This window comes from Melozone crissalis, unplaced genomic scaffold (genome assembly GCF_028551555.1).
Source record: "Melozone crissalis strain CALT ecotype California unplaced genomic scaffold, PUWL_Pcris_2 ptg000006l_1, whole genome shotgun sequence".
Taxonomy (NCBI): Eukaryota; Metazoa; Chordata; class Aves; order Passeriformes; family Passerellidae; genus Melozone; species Melozone crissalis.
Window position 1 is genome coordinate 28,543,823 of NW_026535784.1, and position 15,218 is coordinate 28,559,040.

Below are 15,218 nucleotides of genomic sequence, written 5' to 3' on the forward strand. Positions count from 1 at the left end.
CCAAGCTGGTCTGAAGTAAAACTGGACTGTAGGTTGTATGAATGTCAGATTCAGAGGTCTGGCCAAGCCTTCTATTCAGCCATTAACTTTCTGAAACCTAACGTAACATAACAATTTTCAGAAATCTATTTCATTATGACAGATTTTTTGAAAAGGCTCAAAAATTATTAGATGGAATGGAAACAGCATTTGTTAAACCTCACTTCCTTAAAAATTAGGCTAAAATTTCTGGGGTTACATACTTTTTGAAGGGTTATACAAACAGATTCATTTGACCTTTTTGTTATTACTAAAAACTGATGAGCTCAGGTTACCCCTTTCTTTCCTGATGATGGCTGCTTTCCCACTCAGCTGTAAACTGAGGATGGTCATCAGCACCAGGTAATCAAGCACAGCTTCTAATGATGTCAGTTACTTCATTGTCATATGGTATTTATTAAGCATACAGACATGACCAATCACCTTGGCTTTGATGGAATTTTGACTTTGACAAATGTCTGAAAGGACTCCAGCAAGATTAGAATTTTAAGCAGTCTCTGAAGCATCTAAATTCTTGAGCCACTGTGATGAAGAGATTATGAAAAGCCAAAATAACAGAACCACAAATAACAGCCGACTCATGTACTAAATTTAAATTAATTTTTATGAGAAAATTCAATTACCTAGATAGGTTGAAATAGATTTGGGAATTCATTTTTTAGCCAATCCACTTTTAAATTCAAATGTGTTTCCTATATATTTGAGCAAGTTTTTAAAGACAAGAGAGGCATAGTAAGACTTTGAACATTATAGGAGTGATTTAGAAGCCTGATATGATGAATTATACTTAAAAAATTAATACTTGTCATTGATTATTTCAGCATAAACCCCACAATTTTAATATCACACGCAAAATAATCTGAAATGTGTAAAGCCAGGAAAGCATTTAACAATGCTGAGAACAATGCAACGTTAAAGACAGACACAGCTTTCCCATGTTCTTTGTGAGTGGAAATTTGTCAGTATATTCTGGAATACATGGCAGTGTATAATGCAACAGAAGGGTCAGAAGACTCAACATGCACAAACGTCTGGAGGGAGGGTGCAAAGAGGACAGTCTCTCCTCAGTGGTGCTCAGGGACAGGAGAAAAAGAGCACAAACTGGAACACAGGGGAGTCCCTCTGAACAAGAGCAAACATCCCCACACTGTGAGGTGAGCAAGCACGGACACAGGCTGCCCTGTCCCCATCCCTGGAGATATTCAAAAGTCACCTGGCCACAGCCACAGCCCCGGGCAGCCAGCTCGGTGGGCCTCTGCTTGAACTGGGGTGTTGGATCAGAAGCCCTCAAAAGGTCCCTCCCAACCTCAACCCATTCTCAGCAAGTATCTAAAACTGAGAAACTTGATACCTAAAGGTAACATACTTCTATGTGACTAAAGCAAGAACTAGGCTAGAACTAAAATAAACGTAAAATGACATGAGGAGATATGCTGATTTAACTACTTTATTCAGTCCAACTAAAAATACACTATTAAAATACTCTGAGTTACACCAAAATTCAGGAAATGAAGACCAAATATAAATATCCACTGATCCTTACAATAGATTAGTGGATAATTTATTTTTAAAGAATTTATGCCAACAGGTTATTAGCTGGCTAAGATTTTGATTACCTCATTATTATTATTTACAGTTTAACCTTGGAGCAACAGGAATTTTCTATCTTAAATTACTTTTAAACCAGAACTTCATCAATTATTACAAAATAAAATGTAGTTCTGGTAAAAAAGGAAAAAAAAGCAAAATAATTCTTTACTAAATTGTAATTGTTGCAGATAAAAATCTGGATAACTACACAAATTTTAGGTATTCTTTGCATGTAATCATGTAGTTCGTTTTTTTTAAATATAAACTCTATTTGCAATACTCCAGCTATATAATTCAGTATACGTACATTATTTATAGATGCATTAATGTGTCAACTGACTTAGGACCTTCATTTTCATGTTTCACATTTTTGAGGGGCACTTATGAGTCCCTCCTTGATGCTTTTGGATTACTATTTAGACATTTCAGTGCACCAGAAAAGTAATTTTTATTGGAAATAGTAAATACAAAATACTAATTACAGATACGTGTATATATATATATATATATACACACATATACATATATATATTTATATATTCTGAGCAACCAACTTGTGGTTTAATATCCTGCAATGTTCTCCATGAAGTATTGTTATTCTACCCAAGAACAGAATACAATCATTTAGTGCATCTATAATATTTTCTGTTCCAAATAGCATTTATTAAGCTTTGCTTAGTATTATCTCTGAACAATTTTCATGGCACTACAATAAAAATGTACTGTTAATTCTTCTATTTTATAATCACTTTGGGTAACTAAAAATATTTATATATACATATACACATACGTCAAAAGTATTATTGAGACATCTCAGCTACCTTTAAACTTTCTTGAATTTAATTTCCTGAAATTAATCCATCTATTTTCTGGATATAGCTCCCTGGGCTAACTAACAGTACAATAGAAACACATTCTTTGATTAATAAAGAAGGGACTGAATTGCAGTCTGAATCTTCCAGGTGAAGAATAACCGCCACATGCTGAACCATGAAATATGAAATCTAAGCATCAGGGAGAGTGCACCTTCTTCCTGAGAACAAGTAGGAAAGCCCTGCAGCTCCATGGGCAGTGGAGGTGGCTACTACCAAGACCTCATAAATCTTGGTCATTGTATAACCAACACTGGAAACTGCCACATTCAGAAAGACAATCAGTGCTGGCAGCAGGTGCATCACCAGAACGTGCAAACTGCCAGCAAAATTCCCTCTGCCTACAAAAGATGCACTGGAGTTTTGATGGTCAACCACAGGAATGCTGCTGCGCACTCCTTAAGGCTCCACATTACAAGAATTGTTATTCCAAGTTCATTCCAAGTGGAGTAACATCTGTTTCCATCCTAGCCACACGTACTACTTACTGAATACCTGTGTGATGTGGTATTAGGTTACATTAGCTTATACTTAGTTATATTTTGTTTTAAGATTACAGATTCTTCGGGGTAGGAAATATAAAAATACACATGAAAAACTGTATTTATACTAAAACTTGCTGTTCTAAGGAAAAAATAAGAAACCTAGTCAATTTCCTTAGAGACCAGATGAGAGGTCAACTTCCCCGATCAAGCAAGTGAGGCAAAGTGAAGATGCATGTAGACAAGCCAGCATATCTGAAAGATCCCTTAGCAGCTAATTTCCTAATTACTTACACCCAGAGAGGTCAACTATGGGTCTTCTTTTTAAGCAGCAGTGTCTAGACTTTAAAATCATATTTCTCATCCTGCCTGTGGAAAACAGGCAGACATCCAATTATACAAACTGCCTATGCACCTACAAATCATATGCAATTATAATGTGCTTTGCATGATTAAAATGGCATACACAGAATAAAAAGACTGGTTTCAAGATACTAAAATTCTGCTCTTTTACCTCTCATTTAATTAACCCCAAATAGTGTAGATAAAAAGTTATGAACATCTTACATTTTATTTCTCTACTCTGACTATCAGCTTGTAAAGAGGCATAACCAATGTTTACTTAAGACACTAGATAAATACAAAAGAAGAAAAAAATTCTCTTTTTTTCATCTCAAAAGTTCAAAAGAAGGATGTTTTTTTGATCGAACATAGTATCGAAGACTGGGTCACCTCACATGAAAGTCACAGAAACTCTAAGAAAAAAGGTGCTGGAGAACTTTTCTTTGATTATTCAAATATCAAACATACTCTCTGAGAAACTCGTTCAAAAATAGAGTAACAGCACTGCACCTAAACTGTCATCATTTAATATGAAGTGACAAGAAAGTGACAGATAATAAAGAACAGCCTGAAGATGGAATTGCTTGTCATTAAACCTTCATTTCCTCCTCAGGCACACAGAGAAGATCACAAGACTCCATTGTGCTGGAAGAAGTTCCCTAAAGAGAGCGTTACCTGATCTGATTCGCACAAGGAGACATAGAATATATTCAAACTAGAAAATGGAGTCTGAGTAATCAGGCAATAGAAGCTCCCTTTAGAAGATGGGCAGGGTTTAAGGAGGTCTGTTGAATTTCTTTGGGAGGGTAATGCACTTTATTTTGTTTTCCTTTATTAGCTGTATTGAGAATCATCACGGATAGGCCACAGAATCTGATTTGCAAGTACCACATCATCATAAATAAAGGATCAGTTATAGGAAAGTCTATAAAAATCTAACGCTGTTAAAAACTTTTCCTGCAGGTGGTAGTTAACCATCAACATATAGATTCAAAACTATCGTGGTGTTCCTAATTTTGAAATTAGAAATATCTGGGCTCCTTAAAATAAACTAGTAGTTAAGACTGACATTAACTACCACCTCTTCTAGCCACTGTCTGCTCTACCAAACTAATGTGCATCATGACCACAATGACTTGCGTCCCAAACAAATATTTTAATGCATGTTGCTTGCAAAAATATGAAAATTCAAATTTTTCAATATAGGTACTTGCAAGGAAAGTTTCTGAAAAGGATACTTTTGGGTCTATACCAAGCATTTTTTTTTTTTTCTTTTTCCCTGCTTAATTCTTGAGGTCCTTCCAATTCTCTTCAAAGAATAGACTCCCTGGTTTAACCCTGCCAGTTTAAAAAATATAATATACTGCAGTCCTTCATGTCTTCAAGGTTAGCTTTACAAAATAATAATGAAAAATTTTATTTTATTTTGCTAATACCTATAATCTGAATAATTTAGTATCTCAAAGTATCTGAAATCTTATTTTTAGCAATCAATTATTTGCAGCATTTAAAGGAGGATATCCAGGGATTTTTTTATTTTTAATTTAAACTCTTTGTTCAAAGAAAACTTAAGTTCAGGAAGAAAATAGAAAGGAAGTATTTGAAGAGAAAAAAAGAAAACAAACCAGAAATTTCAGTTCATTAAAAAAAAGTTAAATCAGGAAAATACAATTTGATTTTAGTTTTATGATCTGCAATCAGACAAAAACCAATAGGCCAACAACTACTGTTCTCACACTCTTGGTCTTGTATACCAAAATGTCCTGCCTGGTGATTAATTTGTAAAACTCTGATTCCACACACACTGTGGGATTTTTGATGAATCTGAATCCTTGATGTCAGGAAAAATACATTATAAAAATCTATGTATTATTTGACTACACTTTAGAATTTTCACATAAGAAAACTGGGTTTTCAGATTTGTTCTGTTAACATTCAGTACAGTTCTGAGTGTGGGCAAGGCTGTGTTTGAGTTATTTTGACTAAATATGAGGAAGAAAAACGTGAAATCTTTTAATTATACTAAAGGAGTAGAAACTCATTACATGTAAGTTAAGATTACATATAGTTCTTCCAATCTCCTACTTTGAAAAGTTGCATCTATATTACCAGATTAATAATTAATGCCAACAAATGAACAGTTATCACTTGTTATTATTAAAAAAAGCCCCCAATGAAATCTCAAAGCAAAAGAAATTTTTGAAAATACTTGAGTAAGTAGTGTGTGAACACAATGTTAAACCATTGAATTAATCACTGCCGGTAGGATCTTAGTACATGCTTCCCCCCATATAAACATTTTAATACCATTACTCCTCAGTTTATAACATTTCCAAACCTGTAAGACAACAACTCCTGTTTCTAAGAGGTCTAACAGGACCTTGAAATTCCTGTTATTTTTGATTTGATTCGATTCATATATCCTGTGTAATAATATATATAATATAAAGTAAATTTCATTGCAACAGCATTTATTCCCTAATAAAATGCAAATGCTTGATCCATCTATATTAAATTCAACCATTTTTACAATCAGAAAGTACCACTTAGTTGCAAAAATCTAAAACTTAACAGTTATATTATTGCCTGAAAAGAACATGAAAAATGAACCATAGAAAATAGGCCTAGAGGGAATCTTAGTAATTAAGTTGGTCCATTCTCCTGCCCACACAGTCATCAAGCAGAAAAGAAAGCTACATTCTGGTAGGGCATCAGTAGCCAAAGAATTCTGCAGTGCAACTGCAGTGAATTTTTTTATATTTAAATAAATTTGGTAAGTGTTCAAAGATTCTGCATTTGTTTGACATTTTCTGTTACAATTTAAAATATGTAGCATTTGGAGGCATTTCAACAATTTAATATTTTCTGTTTCTAAAGAAGAATAGCTTTGGACCAAATCCTTCAAAACTATGGAAAATACCAAAAATTCAAAGTGCAAGACAAAGGGAGCAGAAAAAAATAACTAAGAAACCACTGCCTATAAGTGGTAAATTTTGGCAGGGACTTAAAGATCAGTTTTTTCCGAGTGTTCAACTCAAGGGAAAACAATGAAAGTGAGATAGACTGGAATCTTGAAACACATCATTGTAGAACTTATAAAATTTTTATGGGTGTGCTAAGGCAAATGGAGTGAGTAGTTGTACTATTATCTCCCTTAATGAGCTGGTGTGTGATATATGCTGTACAGCTCTGTTATTGGATTGCTGTTCAAGAGAACAGTCCTACTGAATTCTAAGAAAATGTTACGCAATCAGGTACCTATAAAGCACTTTGATTTTCAACTTAACAGGTCCTAATGAAATTGGAATTACATTTTAATTAGATTTGGTAAAAAAAAAAGTAGGAAAATTAAAAAAAACCAACCAAATACAATAAAAACATTGTTCCACCAGTAGTCTCATTATTAGCTGGAGATGTAACATTAATTTTGCATTTATGAGTTCTTTCTCTTCTCAATTAAAAACATAAATGATATCTACATGCACATGTCTTCATATCCACACTATCATATCTCAGGGTGTGTATACATGTATGTGTGTGCATGTGCTCATCCTTACTTAGGTCACCAGAAAGCAATGTGAGTATGATAATTATCCTTCTAGAGAGATATCCAGGACTATGTATGTCTTAGGTCCTTTATTAGTTGCTTAGGTCCTTTATTTAAAAATCTTAGCACTAACATAAGATGACAGCTTCCATCTTGCTGTTATAAACTGAAAAATTGCTTGAAAAGATGGAAAGTGTCAGAGTCATCAAAGTAGCTTATAAAAAACAGCTATAATCCAAAACAAAATAAAAATATTCATAGTCTCTACATCTCTACATGTTTGTGGAACGGAAGCTAAGTTTAATGAAGATGACAGGCATTTATGCAGAAAAAGCAACCAAGATGTTTTTACTCAATGTGAGATTTTGCATAATTAACTTCTAAATTGTTTTTATTTTATCTTCTAGAAATCAACACAAATGCAGATGCTTATGTGGTGAAATTATTCTTGGTGTTGTTATGATAAGAGTAATGCAACTCCTCATTTCACTATTTTCTTGCATGATTTTGTTATTTCCTAGTCACAAAACAAATCTCAACACAGAGAAGTTAATTTTAAATCTACACAGACACACAAACATGCCTATGCACAGTATGAAATTTATCTGCATGAAATTTTTCAGTATGAAATGTATTTCTGTTACTGTTCAATATAGAGCCCACTAAAGAAAACACCTTATCCAGTTTAACATCTGTAAAATTCCATTGTCTTAACAGCTTTTATATGTTTGTTTACTCTATAAACTTCAAGTTATTGCTTACTATGGTCTTGTATCTTTTACACAATATGTTTCCAACTCAGCCAAAAAATAAGTTCCCTCTTAAGATAAGTTATGAAAATGTTAGTCCTTTTATCTGGCTTTCCCTCCTGTCATGGTTTAACCCCAGCCAGCAATCAAGCACCACACAGCCCTCACTCAGCCCCAGCAGCAGGGTCGAGGAGGGAATCAGAGGGTAAAAGCAAGAAAACCTGGGTGGAGACAAAGATTAATAGGAAAATCAGGAAAAGGTGCTGTTGGTTAAATATAGAACCAAATCCTCTTAGAGTACAAGAGAAGCCTGCTTTCTTCAGTCAAATACTATAGAAATATATCTACTAAAAATGAAATGCACATCAGCAAGATCAGGTGAAACACTACTCCAGACTCTTGTGAATCTAAAACTGCTTTTCCTTAGAGACGTTATGCAATCACTCTCACATTGCAACAAATAGAAAAAAAAAATTATTCCTTTCATAAATTAAAATGTCATATTTTTTTAACCTATCTTTCCTTTCCATCTTGTCTACCTCTCAAATTAATTTCAAAAAACTAAAACACTATGTATTTATTAAACATAGCTTGGTGTGGTGCAGCTGAGGGAAAATGCCAAGTATTGTGGGCTACTGTGCAAGCACTTCAATTGCAATGGAAACAGAATGAAGGAAACCTAGTGCAGGTTTATCACTCAAATATAATGATAAAATGCAATCATGAAGTGAAAAACTTGATTAAAGTTCACTAGAAAAGGAAGGTAGGTAATAAAACTCAGTTACTAATGAGGTGTGCACACAAAACTATGAAAATGGATGTGTATAGAGATATAAAAGGATGCAAAATACATACATCTATATATTTAATTATATTTGAAGACATTTTTAGAGAACTATATGTTTATGTTTGCTTTGCTACTACCAAATGATGCATCCCATCTGGATTTACTAGATATTAAATACACACTTGCTAGTACAGCACTCCTACACCAGTTTTTTCATCTTTTCATTTCCTAATTTCCATTCCTTTCAGGTGAAAATCGCTTCAGTAAAACAGATAATTGCTTCTGCTTTGCAATGTCAAACAGTTTGCCTCAGGTTATGGCAGTGTCTAAAATTAAGATGGGAAAGAAAGTTCTCATTATCTTTCTCTGTTTCGAGCACTCTTTCATCTCATCCTCTTTGCTGGTGTCCAAAGTCACGCTCTCCCTATTGTTTATTCTTTGCCACTGTTTTCTTCCATTTAGTTACAATTTTAGTTCTTCACTTCCCCACAATTCTTCACCTTCAGTCTCAGTTACGAATGTCAACATTTTACAATGGCTAAAGAGGAAACCTAGAATGTGCAATCCAGTTGCTTAGTCCACACCATTTTCACTACTACTCATAAATCTTTATGTCCCTCTACTTAATTGTTATGCTAAAAATTCTTCCACATCTCGAAAGAGAAAAACAAAAGACTCCTTTGAGACTGTTTATATATACACTCTATTCTTGAAATCTTTAGAAGTCTTAAGATAAAACTGTCACTCATTTCTATATGCATATTTTTCCATAGTCTTGCCTTAACTGTCATCTCTTGGCAATGAAGTTCTAAAACTGTGTCCTCACTGTTAAAAAGACAAAGTACAGAATGACAAATGTGAGGCAATGGTAACATACAGTGGCTCCTGCTGCTGGGTGGTCAAATTTTAAAAGCATCAGTGAAGCAACCAATCATTGAGTCTCCTTCCATTGTTACCATGAGATCATGCTTTTACCTTGGAAGGACTGAAGAATTGGAATAGTTTTCAGTTTTCTATTCAAGGAAAACTAGAGCATGGTGCTGATAATGCCAAGGTTGTGGGTTTGATTCCTGTATGGGCCATTCACTTAAAATTGGACTAGATGATCCTTGAGGGTTCCTCCCAACTCAGAATATTCTGTGGTTCTGATCTGTAAATTTTAGGCCTCCCGTCACCTGGATAGATTGGCATGACTGGGATCTTTTGTTGAATATGTATTTGTGGGTTTTTCACTTTAACCCAAAAAACTAGATTTTAAACCCCCAACAAAGACATTATGTGTGAGCTTATCCATATCCAAATACAGATTTCTGCTTCCTGTATTTGTGGAATTTAGCAATATATAATAGAAACAAATAAAAAAAAGTTACCTGATGTAAGAGGTTGCCTAAACATATGCTTTCCTTATCCCAGATGAATGATAACATTCTTTATTTTGACACCAGTTGTGAAGAATGACTTTTTGGTCCAGTCAGAAATCTCTCTCACAAGTGAAATTCTAAATTTTTTTTGTAAAAGCTGGAGAGACCAAGCCTCAAGGAATGGGCTCATTAAGATTCTTTTGACTTCTGTATCACAAATCCACAAGCATTTCGTTCACAGATGTTCAGTTAACTCAAAATATTACTTGTTTTAAATACTGCCACTAGAATTCACCACAAATGTAATTGTTTGATTACTTGAAATAGGTACTAATGAAATATTATATAATAACAGGTTTATATTTTAATTTTGTACTCCCCTGGCATGCTTACATAGCAGAACTCAGCTCATACAACTGTCATTCAATATCATTTAAACATAATATTCAGTTCTAAAAAAGAAGCAGCTGAAATAGCTGGACAAGCATCATAGCACTTCTTTATTACATCCTGCAAAGGGATTTCTTTGAGTAAAAGAGAAACAAAATTCAAGAGATTTCAATCCTTTTGCAATTAGTAAAGTCATAAATTCAGGTAAATACAACTGACTAAAGCATTACATTTAAAATTATACTTCTATTTGTAGATTGCAACTCAGATTTAACTGATTATAAATAAATAATGAAAGTGATACCTAATGTTAAGCTTAGTCAAAAATTATTCAAGTACTCTAGCAGAAGTACTAGAAGCAAATTGAAGTAGAAGCAGGGAAGTAGAAGAGAAGTAAATTGATTTTAAAATGCAATGACAGTGCAATAAAACTCCCAACATAACATATACATGTATTTTCAAACTAGTTTTCAGTGATATGGATTTTATTTGGTGATTTGACATAGTATGTAATGAAAAATGCATCATTCTTCAGCAGTTTACATAGACATCATTGTAACAAATTTGTTATTTATTTTAGTTCAAACAGAAGTAATGAGACCATGGAAAACTTACATTTCAGTATGCTTTGCTATTTGTTAAAAAAGTCTGGTGAGACATTTCAAAGCAATTTTTTCAAACTACTGGAAACAATTACATTATGCAGTACATTATTAACCTGCAGTTGTTTTCCTAAAAGTAAAAATGCATTAAAAATTAATTTACACATTGCATATTTAGTCTATATTTACAAGACTACACGCATCATGCATATTTTGCATATATTTAGGGACTACATTTATATAAAGTCTACAATCATACATGTATGTTAAGTGTATTCTTAAAACTAGTGAATAACTTGTAAGCCTTGACTCATCAAATAAGTGCAGTTATCAGAAACATTATGAAAGACTTATTGCTAGTGATTTACACCCATCATATAGAAACATACTGGATCATATACAACTAACTCAGAGAAGGAGACAGAATTTAATTTCAGATGCAGTAATCTCTGATCTCAGTTACTTTGCTTGACAACATGGAAGCTCTAAAGGGTTGAACTAAAAAAGGCTGGTTCGGTTCTTCTATTTTCGGGTATAAAATGTTCAAACAGATATAATTTTAAGAGATTTCTACAGAACACATATTGTCATCTTTTTGTTGGCATTTTTTTTAAGATCTAGCACACAGTCCAGTTTTGCTATCTACCATGCGAAGGTACATGTTAGACGTTTTCACTGTTTTCAAAATATTTCAGAGAGATAGAGAAGGAGATAAAATTCAGTGATAGTTTTAAGCCCCTCATCAATTAATGAACATAGGTTACTAGGATCATAATACATTTCCTAGACTTATGAACTCCTCCTTACTTCCAAATTCTGGCTAGATGAGAAGTCTGTTGCAGTCATGGATCATTGCTTAAATTCTCTCATAAAACATATTTACTCTCCTTTCCCCACTGAGATGATATTCACATTTGACATTCTTGAAACTGAGTTGTTTGATGTGAACATACACCAATACTTATCTACATGAAGAAAATAATCTAGATTTAATTTGTGACAGAACAAGAAGTACAAGGGAATAAACTTTAGCTATTCCTTTAAGAACTCAGAAAAGAGAGGGAGATTATTCCCTAATTCAACACAAAGCAATAAAGAAACAAATTAGCAAGCACAGTAGCCTGGGAACAATAAATACGTCCACTGAGTTAGACACAGTGCATATGTGGCCGATAATTTAACACCATGAAAGGGGATTACAAATCTGCAGTGGTGCAGTGAAACACTAAATTCCAAAAAGATTTAGTGCAAGCAACACAAGGTAGCGTTAAACAGCTGACAAAAGATAACAAGGAAAAAGCACAGTGTCAGAGATTTCATAATACTAAAAGACATAAGGCCATCTAAACATGTAGACATTGCATCAGACTTAGTGTTGGCTTAATCTCTACCCTTTCAAGCAGCAGCTTGGCTGGCAGCTAGAAAAAAAATTCATTAAGGACAGGCTATCTCAAAAAATAAAAAGGCTTTGGAGTAAGCTTTGACAATTTGAAAAATCAATTCATGTGGCTAGATTCATACTTTAAAGAAATATAAATCCCTAACCTAATCTATTACAAAGTAGGATTAGAAATAAATCAAGTGGTTTTGATAGTTTCCTGAACTACTTTAATGCTGATCTCTGGTGAAGAGTTGTATTATTGTGAATCTCACACAGATTAATATTTTATACTTCCAGGAGTAGCATTTCAGGCTAGGACTGAGACAAATAGCCTGGAAATGAAATCATAAGATGTCCTAAAAGTATTTTCTGTTGCTAACCATGTTTCATTAACTGCTTCTGGTCTTTTTCCTTTAAAATGACAAATCTGAAAGACTAGAGTTTTCTATTTTATCATGAGAGGAGAAAAAGGAAACAACAATTAAAACTCATCTGATGAGTCAGAAAACACACACAGTATTGACATTTAGCACATATTGATTCAACAAATATTTACCAAATAACATTTCAAAATAATCATGCTGATGAAAGGGCACATACATACATGTTCCATCAAGTTATAATACTGAGTGAATTTTCTTAAGTATTTCAAATTACAAATTTCTAAATTCCAAAATGTTCTCTTACCTACCTAGGCTTTCTCAATAAAAACCAAACAAAACCCCAGACTTCCAGACTATAACATAGGAGCAATAAAGCCTCATAAGAACAAAGTTATTTAAATGGCATTATCTGCTATTTGTCTTATTCTATATTGCCATTTTTCCCCCACTGAGTGCTAATAAGTGCTTGCTGTTGAAGAGGTTTACATTTAACATCTGTCAGTTGTATCCAGAAGTAGCACCTACAGGGATCTGTCTAATAGATTGCAATTCTCCTCTGTAGCACCAGCAAATCTGTCTCACATCATTTACATACAGATAGTTATAGGCATTCATCATTTCATTATGCTGACTGCCTCACTATTCTAATGTATAATGTCTCTTTAATGAGCCTCAAAAAATACAATATTCCTTGATTTATGACTGCTTAACTGAAAAATTATACAGATTGACAAAAACTCATCATAAAGCTTTTTTGTGTTCCCACTACCTTGCACTTTAAATTTAACAATTACTCTCAAGTTAATCTCATGATTTGCTTCTTTGACAAAAGAAATTATCAAATTTTACCACACTAGGCTTCACAGTCACTGCTGTTTTAATAAATATACTTTCACTTCCATGAGAAAGCAGTATAGAATTCGAAAAATTAAAATTGATCAGTTTTTGTCCAAGAAATACAATGTATTGGGCAAACTATTTCAATATTATTATATGCCAATTATGGTACACTTCCTAAATTATCATGTGGAATGCTGTTGTACTAGTCATGCAAGAGTGACTCATAAATGAGCCAATTTACATGTTCAAGTAAATTGAACTATGGTTTATTGTATGAACTTCAATTATTTTATACACAAATGCTTAGCACTGAGAAACAACTCTGTCATTAAAAGCACACCGAAATAATACAAACATACCTAAAACACCAAACAGAAATCTGAGAACACGAGGGAAACACTTCATTCATTTGACTAGACCCAGGCATTTCAGTTCTTTCAACTGCATTTCCCCATGTTTATGGATATGTCGGAATTCCTCCGATTTTGAATATCCAAGCTGAAAAGGTTTACAAACTGCTCATGGTGTCCCTTAGAAGCACAAATTTCCACAAAGTATGAGAAACCTTATGATACTTTGTTTCTGACATATCTACAACTTACAGCTGAATGTTTTTAGCATGTGAGAAAGTGTTGAGCTCTGACAGAAGTTTCTCCCATAAAAGAGCTGCAATTTTTTACTCTCTCATCTACTACAGTTTAAGCTTACCCTATAACCAGACAGTTTGCAACTCCCTCTCTCCTCTGCTCAGCCTTTCTTTTCCACAGAAGTTTCAGAAACACCACAGCGAGACCCTTCCCTTATAAATGCTGCTCCTTTCAGAGCGTTCAAACGTAATGAGTGCAGATAAACAAATGAGCACTAATATAACCTTGCACTGCCTTATCTCACAGCATCATTTCCTATTTCCAAATCATGAAACCAGGCAACAAAGGCTATCCATTCAATGCAGAAGAGATGTACAGAGATTTAAGCAACAGATGGCAAGCAACATTCCCTAGATCCCTGCAAAAAAGTCAACTTTAAGTGAAAAATCAAACCAAAAAATACAATACTAGTGAATATTCAAGAGCTGTTTCAGTAGATGCAAATATGTTATGATATGACAGAAAATAAAGTGCAAAAATGACACTGACATGTTTGACAATGACAAGTTAAATGCTCAGTACAGTAAAAATTTTTATTTCATCATTTTGAATCCCTATTTTAGTTCCTTTGCACTGAATATTCTAGTTAATATTAACATCTGACTTTCAGAGTCAAACTTCTAAAGAAGTTTGGTATATTATAGGAATACAGGTATGTCATTCCCTAATTAGCACCATGTGTTTTTATCATCTAGGAAAATTCACATATCCACACATTTCAACAATATAAAATGTCAGTCTATCATATAGGCCAACACAACATTTTTTAGAATTTTTTAAAATTAATAAATCACAGTAATTCCAAAATGTTATTGCTTTGCATGTGGAAGTTCTAACTCTGAATCCAGAAAACTAGTATGTCAATCCAAATACCTGCTGTCAATAGAAGGCCTTAATTTATAAACCCAAATGCTTCTGTAATTCAAAATATCTCAAAATATCCATTCCTTCCCATAACAATAAAGAGATTTATATCTCAGCTTGTAGTAGTGATAAAATCCAATTTAAGAAATATTCAATATTTACTAGTCCCAAATATCTTTAGACTGTCACTCTGACCATCTCAGAACTATATTTCCGTGTCCCTTGACAATAACTAAGAGGCACAGAGCCAAGGGCAGCCATGGACAATGTTTATGCTGTCTGTTAGTGTTCATATTGTGCATCTCTAGCTGGAAGAGACTATGACTACTTGTTATCTTAGTG

The 15,218-nt window shown here is 33.6% G+C and overlaps 1 protein-coding gene across 16 annotated transcripts in view; it reads right to left on the minus strand.

The window, feature by feature from the left end:
• The window catches only part of TENM3 (teneurin transmembrane protein 3), a 1,290,863-nt gene that overhangs the window by 1,225,341 nt on the left and 50,304 nt on the right, over positions 1-15,218 (minus strand). The gene's annotated exons all lie outside the window — the stretch shown is intronic.